The sequence below is a fragment of the Bubalus bubalis genome, chromosome 16 (genome assembly GCF_019923935.1).
Source record: "Bubalus bubalis isolate 160015118507 breed Murrah chromosome 16, NDDB_SH_1, whole genome shotgun sequence".
NCBI lineage: Eukaryota > Metazoa > Chordata > Mammalia > Artiodactyla > Bovidae > Bubalus > Bubalus bubalis.
In genome coordinates this window covers 18,964,149-18,981,547 of record NC_059172.1, presented here as the reverse complement: position 1 = coordinate 18,981,547, position 17,399 = coordinate 18,964,149, and the positions used below count along the sequence as shown (strand labels likewise).

Here is a 17,399-nt window from a genome sequence, read left to right as displayed (position 1 = left end):
CCCTGAATGTCCAGCCTGTCAATCAAAATACAACCTGGGCTTTCAACCAGCATCTGCAGTGGGGCAGCCTCGTGGGACTGAGCCTTTAACTTATGGAATCTGATGCTAACTCCCAGGTAGATGGTGTAAGAACTGAACTGAATGGTAGGACACCCAGCTGGTACCAGAGAGTGTGGCAGAAAAAGCACCATGTGTTGTGACACAGGTGTGTTATGAGTAAAAATAGTTCAAGGGTCAAAAGCACAAAAAGAGAAAAACCTTCAAACAAATCATCACTAGTGCAAATTCCACCATAAGATCAAAGAAGTCTGGGACCAACTTTCTAATCTTATCACCTACGGTTTTCAAGAAAGAATTAGCAAACACACACCCGTGCGTGTGAGTGTTGGCAACCTAACTTGCAAAGTAGAGAAACTGACAGATAACCCCACCTAAGTTCAGCAGGCTTAAAGCAACACAGTAAAGGCTATTCCAAGATACAGAAAAACAATCATCATTACAGGTGGCCTCTGTGTCCCAGGCTCACATTCTGCCTTAATCCTTTCCAAACCTATCTGGTGGGTGATATTGTCCCTATTTAACAGATAAATAAACTGAGTCTCAGGCTAGTTAACGTCCCTGGAGTTTTACTGTCAGGAAGCCGTGCAACAGAAAATCCTTCCAACCACTACAACAAGGGTCCCAGAAGCTGTTTTATGCCAAGTATCTCATTATGAAACAGTCTAGGGCACTGCAAGAGATCAGATATTCTCAAGGTTATCACCCTTTTCATGGTCATTGTCACCATGAACAGCAGTATTCCGTACAGGCCTGTTTCCACGTGGCTTCATGGTGGGACTGGCCATGTGATTTGTGGGGCTTAGTGCAAAAATTAAAACCCCAGGACTCTGTTATTAAGAATTTCAAGAACGTGACTACAGAGCATTAAGCCAAGGACAGGTCCCTTCTGAGCCCTGTGTAGCTGCCCTTCCCATGCCCAGGAAGTCAGCTCTGCTTCCCTGTGTTTCTATGTGTATAATCAATAAACTCAAATAATCTAAGATTCTCTTGAAGGAGGACTCAGAAATTCTTGCAGTAAAGCTCACCACCCCCAGTGATCTTTTTGACTGTATTCATGTACATATTCTGTAAATATCCTATGGTTCTATGACATGAGAAATTCAAAAGTTAATTTTAAATGCCCCCTTGACCAGACACTAAACTCACAGCTGTGCAGAAGCCTGATTTTCCTGCTGCTTGAACACTCGGGAAGACCTCCATCTTGCTGACTGGCCTGGGCAGCTTAGCTCAAAGGTGGAGAACAACGTCCTCTTTCGACCAGCATATGGACACATGGCTAAGGCCCTCCTCCTTCCTCTATGGTATCCTCCTAAGGGAGTGAGCCCAGCAACCAGAACACAGCGCTTTCACATCTGTTTGAATTCGATTTCCTGCTTCCAACTGGGTTGGAACACAAGCTGGACTTCTGGGGTGGCTGGTTAGTCATTTGGAAGAGAGGAATATCCGCTTTCACGCTTCCACTCTTGCCATGTTTATTCTGGGGCCTTTCCAGTCCTTTCCAAACATACTTCTCAATCCCTCGTCTTTTTCCTCTCTCATTAAAAACCTTCTCTTCCTCCCCATGATTGCCCCTTCACTTTTAAAAAGTCTGCCAGGAACCCAGACCAAACCAGATTGGACCTACCCAGGCTCTGGAACCAGCAAGTCTCACTCGAAGCCCCCCGGTGACGCTCAGGGAGAAGCCAGGAGGACTAGGACGGCGACCCAGGACCAGGCTGGCAAGGGCGACTGCTGTCAACTTGTTCTCAACCTCAGTCCTGTTGCCCAGGTATAGCCTTGTGCTCCGGAGCTCTGCTCCCCAGGTATTTTAACAACTCCAGGTCACTTGGAAGTGGTAGGGCTTCCCTTCTCAAAAACCGTGGCAACAGCTGGTGCTGGCCTGGGGAGGGAAGTGCCCTGTGGCTCCTGATTCAGGGCAGCAGGAGAACCACCCTTGCCCCACAGCGCCCCCGTCTGGACAAACTGGGTAGATTTTTCTGTGTGCTGAACCATTATACATCGGGATTGTGTGTGGAGATCTGCAGCTTACTATCCTGGAAACCCACTGAGAGTCTTCAGAGGGAAAGCGAAAGCAAAGAAAGTAAAAACATGATCCGTGGATGCTCCAGCTAACAACGACTTCATGTCAGAGAAGACTAGAAAACACAGCATCTCTACTTCGATTCTACTTTCAACTCAAAAACAGCAGTCTGACTGCCCTGGCTCTGAATCTAGGAAGAATCTAGCATTCACCATTAAGGATGATGAGGGTGGTTCCAGCTGAAGACTTTCTCATAAGGCTCAGGAAGGGGTTCCATAAACGGGCCCTTCATCCCATCACAGAATTCTCCCTGAGGATGGAGAAAAAAGCATGCCGAGTGAGCAGAGTTTTTATTTTCTTATCCCACCAGGACACAAAAAACAGCCCTCAACATGTCTGTCCCAGCCCTAGAAAACTCCAGCAAAGAACTTCAAGAAATATAGGAATATCGCACATTTTTCTTTACATTACTGTTAGGGGAAGCACATTGAAACGGCCCACCCTGGCCAGGCCCCATAGTAACCATTTGCATGAGCTGTTTTACGACAGGAGGTCCTGGTAAGGAACACGGAACTAACAACCCTCCACCAACCGGAAGAGTTTGGGAAAGGTCAAAAGGAGACACCACATGTCCGACCACCTCCCAGAATCCTTCTCTCTGACATCCATCTTGGCTGAACAAGGCATGCACCACCAGGAAGGACTCTGAGTCAGAATGATTGGCCAAAGACAACCCGGAAACTAATCCCATCACCATAAAACCTGAGACTGCAAGCCATGTGACAGAGCTGCTCTCCTGGGTTCCCTTACCCTGCTGCTCTCCACCCAGGCGCCCTTTCCCAATAAAATCTCTTGCTTTGTCAGCAGATGTGTCTCCTCGGACAATTCATTTCCAAGTGTTAGACAAGAGCCCAGTTTCGGGCCCTGGAAGGGGTCCCCCTTTCTGCAACATTACCAGAAAACATATACCAACAGCAAGATGTTTCTATTTTTAGACCCAGCGCTTTTTCTTTTCCAACCACAATAGGAAGTCAAAGAAGAGAACTCTAATGGGAATGCTTAAATACATTCAGAATCTCTTTAAAAGGTAAAAAGCATCAATATTAACAACGAAGTTGTCAGCTACGGGGACCTTTTTCCAGACCAGTTTCACAAGCAGTTGTACTGTTCTGCCCTGGATTTATTCGCTGCTGTAATTTACACATCATTTTTTACTTAAATCCTTCTTTGAATATCAAATGAATGCTAACGTCTCCTTGTTTTCCTTCAGAAGGAAAGAGGAAAAGGAACAGAAAGACATCACTCAGAGAAAGCCAGAAGTCTTGGGAAAGGCAGGGGGAAGAGGGGGAAGTGGACTCAAAAACTCTTATCTGATTCCATTTTATTGCATTTTAAAATAACAGCAGCTACAGGAGTTTGTAATCTTTCCCAGACAACAGCATGGAAACATAATTGACTATGACAAATATATTTTTGGCCTCACAAGATGAGCTGCTGCCCAATTATTCTTATAATGTACTTGAACCTTGTCAGCCTTTGCAGTGAAAAGGCTGGTTATTGACTGCTAGGCAGAGAAGTTCAACTGATCGCCAGGACCTAAAAAGGAGGACTTGTCCTAACAAGTAAAAGAGCAGGGTTGTTTTTCTTTTCAACTTTGGTGCTGTTCCTCCCTTAAAACCATCCTCTCTATGCCCCTGCATGTCTCCTTCCCAAATCAGACAATTCAGTCACACCAACATGCACTGTGATAATGATACATTGGGGCACAAAGAAATGAATGTAGCCCTCATCCTCAGAGAGATCTCAGGATTGTGATGGCTCAGACAGACAAGAAAACACTTAGCACACTCCTGTAATAATGAAGCGCTGTAGTAAATGTGATGGGGACAAAGTTCCTGGAAAAGGCCCAGCCCAAATGTCATCTCTCTAGAGAAGGCTTCCCTACATCCCCAGGCTGAGGTGGGTGAGTATTCAATTAATAAATGTGTATTGAGTGCATAGCGTTTGGATCCTGGGAGATGCCATGATGAACCAACCATCAGAGTGCTTACATTCTGGTGACAGAGGTAGACAGACATAAGAAGATAAATAAAATTGTAACTGATGCCATGAAGAAGGGGGAAAAGGAGAAATGATGTAGGACTAAGAAAGGGGGACCTACTTTCAGTGGTGGGATGAGAGAAGAGGTCTCTGGGAAACACTGCTCCAGCTAAGAACTAAAGAATGTTTCCGTGTAAGAGAGTGACGGCCACCTGGAGAATGGTAGTAGGTGGAGGATAGGAAGTGGTCCAGACAAAGGGAATGGGCCCTAAGGTGGGCAAGACTGGAGGGTGTTTGAGGAAATGAAAGTTAGGAGGTTGGGAAGCTTCCACTGGAGAGATGACTTGCCTGGGCTAGCATGAAGCATGACCATGGAGAGAAAAAGCCAGACTTAGGTACGTTTTGGAGATAGAACTGAGAAAGCTGTAGGTTGGGACTGATGGAAGAGAAAAAAACAGGGCCAATACTTACCTTTCTAGCTTTGACTCTCTAGAGAAACTTGGGAAGGAGTAGGGGTGAGTCTGCAGAGAAAATAACCAACAGTTCCACTGTACCATGGTCATTTTTTTTTGTGCATTGCCCAAATGGAGATGTCCATTAGGGTGAAGGATACAGGAAAGTGGAGCTTGGAGGAAAGGTCTGAGATAGAAACACACACTTGGGAGTTATCAGTATACATGCGGTATGCAACTGCCCAAGAAGGGATCCAAAGAGAATGCAGAGCCAAGAGAATGGGGATCGAGAACAAGTCTGAGGAAGTTTTAGGAGCTATACAAGAGCACAAATGAAGGATTATGAAGAAAAATAGAAGAGATCCAGCTAGTAAGACTTAGAAGCTATGGACAGTGAAACAGTATAAAAAAGTAAATAACAACCACTACTAAAATATATCCAGCTCCAGCCAGCTGCCCCCTCTGTCACTCAAAGGGCCACCAGGGTTGGCTGCATGGGTCTAGCGGTTTAGGCACATGAGCTTTTCCACGCCCTCTGCTCTGAGCTCTCCTTCCCGGCATCGTGGGTTGAAGCAGGAAGACTGCAGGAAGCTCTGACCAAGCACTCAGAGAGCTGCCCTGTCCTCTCCTGCAGGAGCCTCCAGAGCAAGTGATGAATTACCCTCTGGGTCTACTCCTTTTCTTCATCAGCTTCTTCCACAAAGGGCACTCAAGATCTCAGCATCACTTAGACAACCTTTTGAGCCTGCATACCTCACACCTATACTGAAACTAAAGCAAGTAAACCAAAATGTAACCCTGCTTTCGCATCCTTCCCTTGATGCCCACTCTTAAAAAAAATCACATTCACTTTCTCTCCAGCCATTCCCAACTCACAATAACACGCCAACAGTATCCCTTATTTTGCTGACTCTAGCTCTGCTCAGCAACCACCTTGAAAAATGATCCCTTTTCTGGACTTACATTATTTAATGTCACGGTAGCATGAAGCAGTGTCAGCCACTCCAAGACCCTTAATTCTCTCCTGATTCCCCTCCTTACTTCTCAACATCCTAAGTACCCTGAAGCACTTCTGTCCACCGAGACACATGGGAGCTCCCTAGGAGGCTTCCCTCAGCCCATTACGTGTGCTTGGTCACTGAGTCCTTCTAAATATCCTTGGAATCTGGTAATGCATATGCATCTCTATAACCTAATATAGGCCAGTATTTTCCACCCAGATGTCGTCTTCTAACCAGTCACAGTGGTCCTGCCTCATTCTCTTCTTCCAATTCATACTTCACTCAAAATTCTTCTAATAATTATAATAACAAAGACTTGGAGATGACCTAAATATCTGTCAATCAAGGACTGCTTAAATCAACTATTATATAACCCTAGAGTGGACAGTGAGCTATTACTAGATCAGATCAGATCAGTTGCTCAGTTGTATCCAACTCTTTGTGACCCCATGAATTGCAGCATGCCAGGCCTCCCTGTCCATCACCAACTCCCGGAGTTCACCCAGACTCACATCCATCGAGTCAGTGATGCCATCCAGCCATCTCATCCTCTGTCGTCCCCTTCTCCTCCTGCCCCCAATCCCTCCCAGCATCAGAGTCTTTTCCAATGAGTCAACTCTTTGCATGAGGTGGCCAAAGTACTGGAGTTTCAGCTTTAGCATCATTCCCTCCAAAGAAATCCCAGGGCTGATCTCCTTCAGAATGGACTGGTTGGATCTCCTTGCAGTCCAAGGGACTCTCAAGAGTCTTCTCCAACACCACAGTTCAAAGCCATCAATTCTTCGGCGCTCAGCCTTCTTCACAGTCCAACTCTCACATCCATACATGACCACAGGAAAAACCATAGCCTTGACTACATGAACCTTTGTTGGCAAAGTAATGTCTCTGCTTTTGAATATGCTGTCTAGGTTGGTCATAACTTTCCTCCCAAGGAGTAAGCGTCTTTTAATTTCATGGCTGCAGTCACCATCTGCAGTGATTTTGGAGCCCAGAAAAGTCTGACATTGTTTCCACTGTTTCCCCATTTATTTCCCATGAAGTGATGGGACCAGATGCCATGATCTTCATTTTCTGAATGTTGAGCTTTAAGCCAACTTTCTCACTCTCCACTTTCACTTGCATCAAGAGGCTTTTGAGTTCCTCTTCACTTTCTGCCATAAGGGTGGTGTCATCTGCATATCTGAGGTTATTGATATTTCTCCCGGCAATCTTGATTCCAGCTTGTGCTTCTTCCAGTCCAGCGTTTCTCATGATGTACTCTGCATATAAGTTAAATAAGCAGGGTGACAATATACAGCCTTGACATACTCCTTTCCCTATTTGGAACCAGTCTGTTGTTCCATGTCCAGTTCTAACTGTTGCTTCCTGACCTGCATACAAATTTCTCAAGAGGCAGATCAGGTGGTCTGGTATTCCCATCTCTTTCAGAATTGTCCACAGTTTATTGTGATCCGCACAGTCAAAGGCTTTGGCATAGTCAATAAAGCAGAAATAGATGTTTTTCTGGAACTCTCTTGCTTTTTCCATGATCCAGCGGATGTTGGCAATTTGATCTCTGGTTCCTCTGCCTTTTCTAAAACCAGCTTGCACATCAGGAAGTTCACGGTTCACATATTGCTGAAGCCTGGCTTGGAGAACTTTGAGCATTACTTTACTAGCATGTGAGATGAGTGCAATTGTGCAGTAGTTTGAGCATTTTTTGGCATTGCCTTTCTTTGGGATTGGAATGAAAACTGACCTTTTCCAGTCCTGTGGCCACTGCTGAGTTTTCCAAATTTGCTGGCATATTGAGTGCAGCACTTTCACAGCCTCATCTTTCAGGATTTGGAATAGCTCAACTGGAATTCTATCACCTCCACTAGCTTTGTTCGTAGTGATGCTTTCTAAGGCCCACTTGACTTCACATTCCAGGATATCTGGCTCTAGGTCAGTGATCACACCATCGTGATTATCTGGGTCATGAAGATCTTTTTGTACAGTTCTTCTGTGTATTCTTGCCACCTCTTCTTAATATCTTCTGCTTCTGTTAGGTCCATACATCCAATTCTTAATATGCAAACTGCATTATCCTATCCAGCTTAGTTCAGCTTGCTTTTCACTTCATACCTCTAAGTATATATGCATGTGATATATACATATATATATATCTTCTATATATAATCTATATATCTATATATTACCTATATATTATATATACTATATATATATATATCTGATATATAGATTATATATAGAAGATATATATATGTATATATCACATGCATATATACTTAGAGGTATGAAGTGAAAAGCAAGCTGAAGTAAGCTGGATAGGATAATGCAGTTTGCATATTAAGAATTGGATGTTTACATTGTCTCATGTTACATGTTCCATGTCTGTCTCAAAAGACCCCAAAAGTGAGTACTTTTAGAGAACGGGATTAAGCTGAGAGACAATCTTTTATTTCTTTATGCTACTCTGTAATATTAGAAGTTTGGGGGGGTTTTGGTTTGTTTTTTAATAAGGCCACATTTTTCATTATGGGAAAAGAGCCACTGACCCAAAGGACAAAAAGTTTTTCTTTTAATTGTTTAAGATAATCTATTTGACAGTGGATAGTAAATTCTTCATACCCCTTTATCCAGCTGATATATTCCATGTGCCAAATGTAGTCTCTAAATGTAGATTGAAAACAATCAGTGTTGCCTTACCCATTTGCTGGAAACATACATGGTATCTATCTGCCATTGTAAATAAGAGATGTGTAACTCTTAAAAACAGGTAAGGAAGGAAGGTTTCGATGTTGGTTGCTTTACCTTCTGTTACTCTATAATTGGGCCATTTGAACTGAGTTGTCATGCTAATAAAAATACAAACACATTGATAACCAATGTCCCAGTCTCAAAGCAGACCAGGTCTCACCTGCTGTGAGAAAACACGTGGAAATACCCACAGAGGTATAATCTGCAAGGCCTTGGATTACATACAAAAGTGCTCTTTCGTCTCTGAACACATTTGCATATTTACCAAGGGAACAGAGCAGAGCAAAGTCAACATACAAGCGCTTTGGGCCGGAGGTTGACAGAACGCATGGCTTCTTGAATCAACAGAACAAGGCAGTGGATGTTCCAGAAAGGGATGACCCAGTCCCCTGCCTCCCCTCTTCCAAGGCAAGGCCTCCACGAGAAACAACACTAGCAGGAACATAGAAACAGCCGCTGTGAACGCTGGAACTATCAGTAATAGCTAGACTCTGGTTCCTGGGATATTTATCTGTTGATATTTCTGGCCCCTTCCATTCGCTAGAACTGGTTTCCCTTTCTTGGGCATCAATTTGAGATAATCAGGCTCCTGTTGAACCAGATACCTTTGGAAGGTCTGAGTGATGAGAAGGGTTAGGTCATCTGTCTTTGGGGGCTGTGTGGGTCACAGCTAGAACCAAGGCAGTGACGCCTGCTAATGCTCCCCAGCCTTGCCCACCAGAATCCACCTGCCTCCCTGTTGCCCAACGGCACCCTCCTTTTAAGGCACAGTATTTTATTACAGATGACAGTTTTGTGGAGCCTGGATATTCAGATGGAAAGCAACGGAACCTCTCTCAAACATTTGAATGTGGAGCTAACAGTGGATGCTGTGGTGAGTTCCCCTGAAGCCCCCACGTTCAGGACTGAGGCGTTCATCCCCCCAGCTGCCGGGAGTGTTGACAAGTGACAATGCTTACCAACTCTATCTCTGTCTAAGGCCTTGCCGTGTCTTCATCCAGGGCCACGTCCACTGCCCGAGCACAACCCAATCCAGGGGTGGGTTGTTCTAAGTGGTAGAGGTCTCTTTTCTCTCCATTCAGGACCTTTCTGCACCAGAACTTCCTGAAGGATGGGACAGGCACTTTGTTGGACTGTTTCAACTGCTTCCTCTGCTCCCCCTTGCTCCCTTCTCTCTTCTACAAGGATTTATTCTGAGAAGTTCTCTCAATAAATTTCCTGCACACAAGTCTCCATCCCAAAGTATTTCCCAGGAAAGAACTGCAACAGGTCCTCAACCCCAGTGTATTAATGTCTTGAAAAGACTGCAAATTTTGGTCTTCTCAGACTAAGACAGAAATGCCTGCAAATGATTAGTTCTTCGTCGAAATGTTAGCAATTAATCATGATGGAAAAATCAATGATCCCTGCAATGCTTCTGTGCTATGATGGTTTTACTAATGTCTGCTGATGGATGACTTTGAATCCCAGGAAAACACTAGGGGAACAGATTCAGTCTATAATTCCATTACACTCTATTCTCTTCTTAGAAATTAGTCCAATATTTACTTTTGACACTTCCTCTAGACCCTGTGTTGCATTTCAGTATAAAAAGTAACAGCTGAACCCATCCCCCAGAACTCATCATCCCTTTAGCATGTCTAAGCATTGTCAGTTTATATTCATCCATTTCACTTCTAGACATATTAACCCAATTTCGCTTTGTTCACATGGACTTCTCTAACAAAGCTGGTTATCAGATCATAACTGTCTTTTTACATGAAGACTGAGATTAAGAACAAGAGCTTCCCAGATGACTCAGTGATAAAGAATTCGCCTGCCAGTGCAGGAGATGTGGGAGACAAGGGTTTGATCCCTGGGTCGGGAAGATCCCCTGGCAGAAGAAATGGCAATCCATTCCAATGTTCTTGCCTGGAAAATTCCATGGGCAGAGGAACCGCGTGGCCTACAATCCATGGGGTCGCAAACGGTCAAACACGACTGAGCGACTAAGCACGGGAGGTAAAAACAAAACTACAATTTGGTCTACAAACAAAAATACAATTTTGCCTGACACCTAATTGAGAATGCTTTCCTTCTTTTATCTGTTTTCTTTTACCTTATCTCCCTTCGTGCACTGCAACTGCTTCTTCTATTTGAAAATCTCTAGATTAACGTCTACAAGCTCAGGTCTAACCATCATTCTCAGTTGCCTAAACCTTATTCCCACTTTGTTTTAATGGCAGTATTTTCTTTTGAATGTCACACCTCTGTTCAAAGATAAGTTCACTTCTTTGGTCACCATTGCTGTCCTTCTTGTGCGTTGCCTCTTAAATTCTTGATTATCTCTTCTTGCAAGGACACTTGGCTATCTTGCTTCCTTTGATCAAAATGATTGGAGCAAACAAATGAACAAAGGACTATAGACAAGTGGTCATGCCCTGTACTGTTTCAAAGCTTGTGAAATTTTAATAAAATGTGAGTTAATTGCAAAATGTGGATACTATGAAACACAGTAGAAGTAGATGACAAAAAAACAGGTACCCAATTACAGTGTAAAAGCTAAATATCTCTGTTTCCCCATCTGTAAAATGAGCATAATATTTCATAAGTTTTTCAAGGACTTAATGAAATCATATATGTGTAGTCATATAGACTTGGAATTCCAAGTTCAAGAAAATGGTCCTATTTGTATTTGTTTATGGTGATATCTGGAGAAGGAAATGGCACCCCCACTCCAGTACTCTTGCCTGGAAAATCCCATGGACGGAGGAGCCTGGTTGGCTGCAGTCCATGGGGTCGCTGAGGGTCGGACACGACTGAGCGACTTCACTTTCACTTTTCACTTTCATGCATTGGAGAAGGAAATGGCAACCCACTCCAGTGGTCTTGCCTGGAGAATCCCAGGGATGGGGGAGCCTGGTGGGCTGCCGTCTCTGGGGTCGCACAGAGTCGGACACAACTGAAGCGACTTAGCAGCATGGTGATATCTGTAAACAGGGCTTCCCAAGTGGTGCTAGTGGTAAGCCAGTGCAAAAGATGCAAGAGACAAGGGTTTGATCCTTGTGTTGGGAATATCCCTTGGAGGAGGAAATGGCAACCCACTCCACTATTCTTGCCTGGAAAATCCCATGGGCAGAAGAGCCTGGAGGGCTACAGTCCAAGGGGTCTCAAAAGAGTTGGACACGACTGAGCACACACACACATATGAGAATCATCTCACGAACACCAAAAAATATATATTTGGTGGAGACATTTTTTAATCAAAAGAGAATGGGATCCTGTGGGAATTGAGATTCCCTAAGGACCAAAGGGAGTCAAACAGCCAGTCTGGACAAAGTGCTGACATTTACTGCCACCTACTGGACAATCAGCAAACTGTGCCACTCTTAAAAATGCACAGAAATACATTCTCTGAGGGTCTTCCCAGGTGCCTCAGTGGTAAAGAATCCTCCTGCCAACGCAGCGAGACACGGGTTTGATCCCTGGATCAGGAAGATCCCCTGGAGGAGGGCATGGCAACCCACTCTCGTATTTTTGCCTGGAGAATCCCATGGACAGAGGGGCACATCAGGCTACACCCCATAGGGTCGCAAAGCTTTGGACAGGACCAACTGAACATACTATAACAATACACAACATACACAATTGTAACAATACGTAACAAGAGTTGGACACGACCAACTGAACATAAACAATTGTAACAATATGTACAATTGTAACAATACACAACATACACAATTGTAACAATATGTTACAATTGACTGAACATACACACACTCTCTGAATGATTCTTCCCCAATTTAAAAGGCATCCCCAGTCATCACTGTCTGCATATGTTGCAAAAAAAAAAAAAAAAGAAACAAACAAATCAAAGACATCAGCCACACTCCTAAAGAGATAAAGAAAAGCAGCTGGGTTAGGAAATGGGTAAGTGAAGTCACAGCCCTAACCAGCCACGATTGAAAATCACATAAGAAAGAATAAATTCCAGGGCCTGCTAAATGCTCCACTACATTTGCCACTAAGAAGTGTATTCTCAAGGCTCGATATTCCAAAGGATTGAACCCGTGTGGTCGTGCACTGGGCTGTCTCAAAGCACTGCATCTGATAAGACCATGCTATTGGTGTCCGGACAACCAATAATTACAAAGGAACTCTTCATTAAGAACACAGTTAATGGAAACAAGAAGAAGGGAGCGTTTTGAAGGGATTAACAAGAAAAGTAGCCACAACTGCTAGACAGCGTCATACCCTGAGAAGAGGGACACCAAGCTCTCGTGCTCAGTGGCTGCCTTAGAGAAGTAAGGGGTCAAGCAAGAAACACGAGCAACTGGTCTCTGAAAAGACTGTGTCCAACCTGGAGAGCACATGGCCTGTCTTGGGGGACAGCCACTCTTCATCCCCAGCTGACTCTTCCCACCCTCCACCCCTGTGGGACCAAACAGTGTAGCCTAGCGGTTAGAGTCTGGGTTCCACAGCCAGGCTGTCCAGGTTTTAAATCTGGCTTTGCCACTCACTAGCTGTAAAGCCAACAGCAAGCTGCTTAATCTTTCTATGCCTCAGTTTTCACACCTGCAAAATGGGGATAATAATAGTCCTTTTAAATCACATTGTTGTGGGGATTAAATCAATTTATACATGCAAAGTGCTTAAGCAACTGTAGGGCTGTTAAGCATTTCAATAAATGATACCAAGACAAAAGGGCTGGTCCTTTATTATCAGATTTCCCAACATTTGGGAGAAACCAAAATCAACATTTTTTTTTTTTAGGTGAAACACTGTTAAGTCTAAGCAAACTATTTAAAGGTTTTCAGAAACCTGTGTGACCCAAAACATATATGTCTGTGGGCCACCTATGGTCCACGGGCATCCCATACCCCGAATCTGCTGCTATGGGAAGAGCAGAGCTTGGGAGGCAGACAGGCCTCCACCCCACTTCCACCTTGGCCACCATCTCCGGGATCCTTCAGGCACAGGGCTGGGAAGCTGGGGTGGCAGGGGCACATGATGGGAAGTTCCATGCCAGATTACCAAGACTGAGTGACAGATGGCACTCCTGACGAAATGTAACAGAAGAAAGTCCTCTTGGTTTAAATGAAGCCTCTAATATACAGGGTTTGTAAGTGGGGGAGTGGGGGTTGTCCCTCTCCTTGCCCCCATGGACTTCATTCAAGGTCTTTAACACAGACCACCACCTATTCTACTGGGACCCAGATGGGCAAATCCAGCCGCCAAAATAGAGTTCATTCCATTTTTTCTGATTATTTTATTTTTTTTATTTTATTTTCTTTTTTAACTTTACAATATTGTATTGGCTTTGCCATATATCAACATGAATCCGCCACAGGTATACACGTGTTCCCCATCCTGAACCCTCCTCCCTCCTTCCTCCCCGTACCATCCCTCTGGGTCATCCCTTTTAAAGGACAGTCCTTGCTCAACGAGTCCATAATCTGAAGCAGCTGCTGAGACTGCCAAGAACACCAGACGGCCGTTCAGCAGACAGCCATGAGAAATTAAATAGATCCACGAATGAAAGATAAGTAAATAAATATCAATATCATTGGAAAACAGCCATTTAAATAAAAAACAAAAACAAAAAAACAAAAACACGCACTAAGAAAATGAGGTGTCCTTTTCTGAAATTTAAGGATCTACCCCTGCCTTTATTCATTCCCCTTTCATATTGCTGGCCTATTGTCTTTTCTGCCATCATCTGATGCCAACCAGACAGATTTATAACGAGATGCGGGTCCTTTTCTATTCTACTGACAAATCTGCAACCCATCTGCCTCCAATCAATGATGGAGCACGTGGAGATGGAGCAATGAGATATTTTTAAACACTCCTTTAATTAATTCACTCCAAGGACTTGGCTGCTTGGTGCGGTGAGGGGTGAGGGGCAGACAGAGGGAAGAGAGAGCAAGCTCATGATCTGGTAAATAAAGAGATTTGCCGTAATCTGGATACCTAAAACCCTTGCTATGAAACATTCTGCTGGCCCCCAACAAGCTGTTAAGGGTATGGGAGAGAAGAGAGCAGGCAAGGCGGTGTGTGGCATTTATTTGCTTTTGCAAACTTCCAGGACAAGTTCTGAAAATGCAAACAAAACTAAAATTTCATCTTGAGAATGACTCTTTTGCCTACTATTACTAGATTTGAAATGACCAGTGTCTGGTTTGATTAAAATAAGTATAGCAAGTGATTGAAATGAGGAGATGCAGTTGGTTCCAAGAGGAAGCAAGTCCCAAGGGGGGGGAGGGCGGAAATCAGCATGAAAAACAATTTAGTTTGCCTTTAAAAGAGGGAAAAACCAGACATCTGGGCATTGTGTGATACAGCCGTAGAGGAGGGTAAGGAGGCAAGATTTTCACTGAAATCAACCTTTCTTGAGCTTCAAACTGTCAGTTTTGCAATCCTGGATCTGTATGATTTATGGCACACTGACCCAGAAATCTCACACCTTGCTGTTAAATATTGCCTGTTTCTGTACCCCAAGCACAGCCATCTCTTAAAGACTTTTCCTTATAGGACAATTCCCTTAAATCCAAAGCCAGGGGAGACAGCCCCTAATTATGTTGCATTAGAGAAGAAAAGAAGTGGCCATTGATACTGATGGGCAGAACTGTTTCTGGTTTTTAACATCTTGGCTTTTTCCATATCACAGGCTTCATTTGCTTTTAGAAATTGTTTCATGAGAATTAAGCTTTCAATCACTCACAAGAGGCGATCACAGTAAACGTGAAATGGCTTTCTCATTTGAGTTTCACGCATCTTTATTTTACCCAGGGAGGCTGATTTTATACTCTTGAAAATGAGAAATTAAAACTGCATGAGGCAGGCAACATGCAACCCCCTCTGGACCCTACACCTATGCCCTCCGTTCCCTTTTCAATAAGTCTATTCTGTGGGTTCTTCCTCCCGCTGACCTCAACTTCACTCCCAAGGGGAGGCGGGAGAAGGCAATTGTTACATTTTGCTTTTTGTTTGCTTGAAATAATAAATCCAGTGGTCCCTCATGCGGGGCTTTTCTGCTGTCAGCAGCTTTCTGTTTTGCTGGCTTTCAAAGTCAAATTGAAACCCAAGCCCTTGCACTTGGCTTTTGCTCTGACCCCTTGGCTCCTGGGAGCGGATCAGAAAACAGATCGCCTTGGATCCATGGCATACTTGGTAACCTAGCCATCTCCCACCCCTAGAATGTATTTCTGAAATGCCTGCCACTATGCATCTGAGTGCTCTAACATAATTCAGTATATATTGGACACTAGCCAGTCTAATACTAATAATCTCTTCCCAATTTGGATCAGGACCAAAACCATAATTCTTAGCCATGTCTGAGGACTCAGAAAGACAGAATCCTCAACTATCAAATTAGACACTGCTTTGCAGGAAAATGCCCCTCAGGGTCTAGGAACTACCAAAGAGTCCTCGTAGAGTCTTCCAGAAGCTGGATGCTAATAATCGCAATTCCAAACAAGCAGAAACCTCACGTAACCAGATCGTGTTTGAGTATGCTGTGCAAAGGCAATAATCAAGTGCACAGGCTGATAATGAGAATATTCCCAAAGGCAATTTGCACAACGTATGCCAAAGTTTCAAAAGAAAGCTGGTAATATCCTGTGCCAGACATGCCTAGCACACTCTTCCATGATAACTGGTATTTCCAGATGGTAACTCTAAAGTTGGGTCAAGTCCTGGAATCTTCCCGGAAAGATGACGATACATTCTATGTAATTTTATCCTTAAAGTTCATCCTCATTGGACCGCCTACTTCACAGTTACTGGAAGAATCAAATGTGATGATGACACGAAAGAGCTTTGAAAGTGAAGTGCTAAACAAACATAAGATGTCACTATGGCTTCTAATAATTCTTTCAAAATTGGTAATCTGCCTATGTTGTTGACTGTAACTACATCACCAAATAAATGGTGACCAGAATGGCCAGTTTGCCATACAGTTCCATTCCCCAAACATTCGGGATCAATCGAACTCAAAATACATATATTGAAAGCATAACACTCTGTTGCTATTTTTTGTTTCCTTCTCAGCAATGTTTGTTTCAAGGAAACAGCTTGACACGGGCTAACAAAGGCAACCAGTCTGCGGATTCTCCGTGAACCTCCCTTTACAAGGTACATTAACTAAAGGCATCAGAAGAGGCAAGAGAATCTCACTAAACCATATGAACAGTCTACTAATCAAAGTCTTACATCTTTGGAGCCCCCACACACCCAGAGTGCCCACCACGTGAGGTCTACCCAACAGGTGCTGAGTCAATGCATCTGGTGAAAAGATGGAAGAAAGGAAGAGAAGAAAAAAGGAAAGACCAGGGCTTCTGAGAGTGTCACCTGCTCATCAGTACTGCTCTGAAATGATAAAGGGTCAGAGTTCTTTCTCTATTTGTTTCCCAGTCTTTCAAATTTTCTCAGTTCCTCCCTAAATACAAATACCTTTGACCAATCTTTTCTTGACAATGGCACAGGGCATAATACCTTACTAATAGAATGTGAATCCCTCCTGCTCTATACTTAAATCAAATATAGAGTCAAATCATTTGGCAGTTCTCATTTAGGACAAAGGTGAGATAAACGCTGCTTGATTGGGGGATTCTTGTTGTCTTAACCTCTCCCTTTACTATCTGGCCATCAAATAAGGATGCAGGACTTGAAACACTGCCATCATCCATCTTTTTCACAGATGTTGTCCAACCTAGCCCTTACAATCAGGGGCAAATCTCGAAGGGACCTGAAAGCAGCCAGTAGTGCCTTTGTATCTTTTCTAATATGAATGACTAATTAAACAGGCAAAAAGACACTGAGGATGAGGCACATTAACAATGAACTCTAGAGATCTGTGTTAGAACAATGTACTGCCCTCCTTGTACACAAACCTCTTTCCAGAGCATCAGTTTGGGGAAGAAACAGTCAAAAAGGTCCACACAGCTGAACTGTTAGGACGAAAAGAGAAGAGAAATCTCATGCTACAAGATACCAGCTGCCCCCCACCCGCTTTGGAAGGACTCCAGGGGCCAGAAGGACTCCAGGGCCAGAAAAAAGATGGGTTCCTTCTCCTGGACACAGAGCAGACAGTTTCAGAAATAT

At 43.8% G+C, this 17,399-nt stretch overlaps 1 protein-coding gene across 6 annotated transcripts in view; it reads right to left on the bottom strand.

The window, feature by feature from the left end:
- Positions 1–17,399, bottom strand: part of SLC1A2 (solute carrier family 1 member 2) — a 168,091-nt gene that overhangs the window by 148,206 nt on the left and 2,486 nt on the right. The window contains exon 1 of one of the 6 annotated variants that reach the window (XM_044929258.2): positions 1,685–1,936. The exons of 2 other annotated variants lie outside the window; for them this stretch is intronic. The gene's annotated coding sequence lies outside the window, so the exon portion shown is untranslated. Of the gene's footprint in view, positions 1–1,206; positions 1,334–1,684; positions 1,937–17,399 lie in introns of those variants that run through there. 3 more of the 6 variants (XM_044929260.2, XM_044929261.2, XM_044929256.2) reach the window with 3 other exon arrangements.